Raw genomic sequence first — 5,266 nt, forward strand, 5'->3', positions numbered from 1 at the left:
GTTTAGATGATTTAATTGTAAAGGCAGCCATAAAGACGTTGAAGGGTATGATGTAAATCACTGTGGTGTTCCACTTGATATGAATATACATCCATGGTTTTAGACTTTTAGCTTTAAAATACACAGCTTTAAAAATCAGACAGCTTCAGAGAAAAGCAGTCTATAAATATAATCTGGAAATATACACAAGAAGTAGTTTTAGGAGTTGATAAACCTACGAAGACGAACTCATTTCTCTCTTAATCAAAATAAAAAGTACTACACTCTCATCAGTTTGGAAAAATATAAAGTGCAAAAGCAAGATAGTTGGCAAAGATGCAAAAAAATCCATAAAATGTAATGTAATTATTGGCACTGTGGAGAATACAATAAATTTATCTTATAGACTATGAAGCAATTACATTTCTAGGAACACATCTTAGAGAGGCTTGTACAAGACAACTATGAAATATGCAAACAATTGCTCACAAAATTAATGCTTTTATTAGGAAATTATTGGACTTGCACTGATATGAACAAATCCCACATGTATGATTCCAATGTGGATAAAAACTTAAGTAGAGATGCAAGAAGCAAGATGCTGTTTACAAAAGCACACAAATTAGTACTATACTTCATTCTGGGATCCATATACCTTGAAAGTAACGGAGCAGAAATTAAGGGAATTGGTTACTTCTGGGGAATAAAGAGTAGGAAAACCCAAGAGGCTTGTACAGAAAGCGTCAATTGCATTGGTAATCCTTTTTATTGTTATTGATTACTCTTAGTATTTATGTATGTGTTTATTTATGTATGTGTGCATGCCGATGTGTGTACTGTGTGTATGGTGTGTGTGCATGTGTGTATGTAGATGTAAGTAAGTATTCCCAGAGGCCAGAGGAGGTTATTAGGTATTCTGAATTTAGATTGATGGACAGGGAGCACCTGTGATTTCCCTTCCTCCTTTCCATGCCTCTAATTTCCAGCACCAGGGGCACAGGTGTCCAACATTTATTTTTTTCTTATATGGGTTCAGAAAATTTAAACTCTGATCCTTATGCCTTAGAAATTACTCTTACTAAAACTATCTTCTAAGCCCTCTTTGTTAATATTTTTGGAGATAAGGTCTTATGTAGTCCAAACTAGACTTAAACACTCTTTGTACCCAAAATTAGCTTAGCCTTAAACTCCCCATTCTCCTGCCTTTTCCTCTCAAGCCCCTTAGTAATACTTCATTTTAAAAATAGTGTGAAATAAACATATGAAAATGTTGTTATATTAAGCTGAATAATGTGTACACATATACTTACTAGATTATTAATCACAATACCTTTTTCATTTGAAACACTTTATAGTTCTTATTTCATGGTACTTTGTAGATTACAAAGATATTTGCACCTTCCCAAGTGTATTGGTATTTTTTGTGGTTAGAATAAAGCCTCAAACAAAATTAGCATTCAGATGTCTACTGAGTACAGAGATGGCTGACTAAATATTAAATTTTCTCTCATTCAGTTATAGGTACAAACAGCAAAAGGCTACAATAGTGAAAAAGGAAAACATACAGCAATTTTGGAATATATATTTAAGACATTGCTCAGGGCTAGCAGGCAAAAGGTCCTGAATTCAATCCCCAGGACCTCAAACAATAATAACAAAAAGACATTGTTCAGTTTTTCTCTCATAAATGCTTTGCAAATTTCCTTAGAACTTAATTTTCACATATTTCAAGGCAATTATATCAGATTATTGAGATTGGATTTACATCTCTGTAAAAAAATTGTGTGTGGTGTTGTCATGTGCATGTCATGTCTGTGTTTGTGTATATGTTCACATGGGTACGTATGCAAGTTGAGACCAGAGGTAAACATTGTAAGCTATCATCAGTCATTTTATTTTATTATTCTAGGCACTGAATCTAAAACTCACTAGTTGGCTAGACCTTCTCCATTATTCCAGTGCTGGGCTTTTGGACACATTCTCTACCTGGCTCTTTATGGTTCTGTTAGGGATCAAAACTCAAGTTCTCAAGCTTGTGCAGCAAGTACTTTATTTACCGAGCTATCTCTCCAGCTCTGTAAATGAAATGATTTCTAATAAGTAAAGGAGAGCCAGGAGTGCTTTAATCCCAGTGCTGAGGCGGCTGTTCAGGAGAATTTCTAGTTTCAGGTTTCAGTCTTGCTCCATAATATATAGTATATATCATATATAATATACATATTATATATGATATATAATATATAAATATATAAACAAAGATTTATTTGCATGTGTTTGTGTATACATATACACACGTTTGTCTTCTTCCCTTATATACTAACTAGTCTAGAGACATCAATTTTCTTTGGCCTTCTGATTAATAGGTGATATGAATCTGAATTGAGAACTACACTCCATGGGAGGGACAGATATTACAGGAGCTTAGATTTTTCTGTAGGGTAACTCAGGTGTTGAAGAGTCAGAGACTGGGCGGTTGTCCTTGCTTGGCATGATGGGTGCCATGACAACAGTGATGGTGCTGACATTATCTGCAGTGATGAAGTCACCATGAAATATGAACTGACTGAGGAAAGACATTCACGGGATTTCTGTGCTCAGACCACGACTAACTTGGAAATGGATCTAAAGTGACCTGTAATCTTAAACTATTTAAATGATCTAAAGCAGATCATTTAAGTTTGTAACCTTTCTCTTCCTACCACATCTTGAGAAAGCCTTAGAGTGAGGGAAAACTACAAGCAACAGAGGAACAAGATTGTAGTGACCGCAGGAATGTGGAGGGGGTCAGGCATCCGTGAGATTAAAAAGAGGCTCAGGGAAGGGCCTCCTGGATCTCACAATTTACAAAAAGGTTTGGGAAATCATTTTTAGTCTGTTCTTTTCTTTCACAATTTAGTCCTGGGAAGTTAAATCTTTTAAATAAGTAGCAAGAGACAAAATAAATAAGCTTATACATTACATGTTCATACATGTGTAACACAAGCCTACAAGTGATACTCCAAAATTACATGGGTCAAAAATGTTATTAACATTGAAAATTGATGCTGTAGACACTTTCAGAATGATGATTTGCCATATAATACAGACTGGGTAACAGTAGTTATAAATATCCATAACTGAGTGATAGAGTCATTTCATTGTCAAAGATAATTGAGCTACAGCAGAACTGCATTTTATTTTCAAAAGAGAGTTTTTTGCAATGTCAACAACTTTGGGAAATTTTTCTTGAGTTTTGAAAATTAATATATATTATTTATAAAAATAATGGATTAACTCTGAATTTAGTGTAATACGTATATATTGTACTGAATCCCATTCACCTGTCGCCTTTCTTTTTCTCTTGCTCCTTCCTGCATCCTTGGACAGGTCAATAAACTTCCTCTTATTTTATCAAAGAACTTGTTTTGACATGGTTTTCTTTTTAAGACTTCAGGCTGGGAGTGTTATTCAATAGTAGAGCACATGTTAAAATGTTCCATCACCTGTGTTCATGCCCCAGACTCTCAGCTGCCTCCCCAAACTATCCCATTATGATTTGATCACCCTGATGTCTACTGACTTTTAGAGATGTCTACCCTACAACCCTTTTCTGAGGAGGTCTACTTAGTAGACATAGGAGATAATTATGTAAAACTACGCAATATTCATGGTTATGATGAACTTCTTGACAAGTGTGATTTAGTACTAATGACAGGTTTCTTCATTCTTTCAAAAATGCAATTTAATCCTCCTATATTGCATGTTTGTTTTAACTAATGAATCTTAGACTTTGATAATAAACCAAACCTCTGATATGTAAAACCTTTTTTGTCTACTTGCTATAGAATATTAATCAAAGTAATTTCAAAATCACCTAGATATTTAAGCAAATAAGTAACTCATAATGTATGTAATTAAAAAATGTATTAGTTCATGTACTATGCCATACCATCAGGGCATTCTATTTGCAAGAAGCTTGTGAGATTGTGCTTTAGGGTAATGCTATGCTACAAGATTTTCTCCTTTTACTCCATAAGACCTGGGGATCAAATTCAGGCTATAGGTAGCAAAGGTGTTATGGAAATGTATCTAGATGCTGAAATTGGAAAACCATCAACATCTCAGGTACCAGGACCAGCTCACTGTTTGACAGATTTCACAATGCAACCTGTGGTCGGTGACCTTTTGGGCAGCCTCTCCTTTATGTACCCAAGTTCCCTCTGCTACTTTTTGTGTTTCTGCTTAAAGATACTTATTTTCTTTGCTGACATTTGGGGCTGTTCCCAGGATTTCTTGCTATGTTTGTGGCCAGCATGTCGCCTGCCATCTCTTCAACAGATTCTGATCCTTTCAATGCACTATTTCTGAGCTGAGGATACAAATGTCATTGGTTTTAGAGTAGGAGGGACAAACTAGATGTTGTGACCCTCAAGATATAAAATCTACTACTGTCTCTTTTATACCTGTTGAAAACTTCAGTGACCTCTTTTCCATATGTCCCCAAACAAGGCAATTCTTTGATAGAGCTAACTCAGCACCCGATACTTACCTTACACCTTCCAGTAGAACACAAGCATCTAAGGTAGGATCTTGGAGCAAAGTATAGTATCTGACTCCAAGTCATGGGCACAAAAGTCCTGATTCTTGGGCTGGTATTTATCACCAGTGTATCCAGAGCCTGAGTTGAGCTAGTATGTTCTGAAGGTGAAGTTAAGGTCATAATTAAATGTCTTTGGCAAGACTTTGTACAAAAACTATAACTTTCCTTTCCTCTTTTTTTTTAAACTTTGGATGTCTAATATAACCCTTTGTCTTTCCTGATTGAATTTTCCTTTTAATCTAAAATTCTGTTATAAACTGACTAGTGCCATAGAGAAGATATGCTATTGATGTGTATTTGATTAATCTATTTCTAGATATGACACTGATTGAGGTCTATAAAATCCCCAAGCTTCTGCACATAATGGTAGTTATTATATTAGAGCAGATAATCAAAGAAGTATATAGGAATAAAAAATTCATGAATCCAAAGAAAACAGTTTCTTGACAATTGCAAATGAGAAGGAAATATAAGCAAATAAAATTTCTCATCTGGAGGGTTTTTTCATAAATTTCTATTTATTTATTGGTTTATTTTTAGATTGCAACCCTTCCCTCCTCTCTGCCTAGTATCCCCCCACTTTGCCTCTTCCCACCCCCATCCACTCCTCCCCTTCTGTTTCACTTCAGAAAAGGGTGGGACTCCAATGTGCTTTAACCAGCCGTGTTATATCAAGTTGCAGTAAGATTAGGCTTGGACCTTCAGGAT

Source organism: Microtus ochrogaster, unplaced genomic scaffold (genome assembly GCF_000317375.1).
Source record: "Microtus ochrogaster isolate Prairie Vole_2 unplaced genomic scaffold, MicOch1.0 UNK8, whole genome shotgun sequence".
NCBI lineage: Eukaryota > Metazoa > Chordata > Mammalia > Rodentia > Cricetidae > Microtus > Microtus ochrogaster.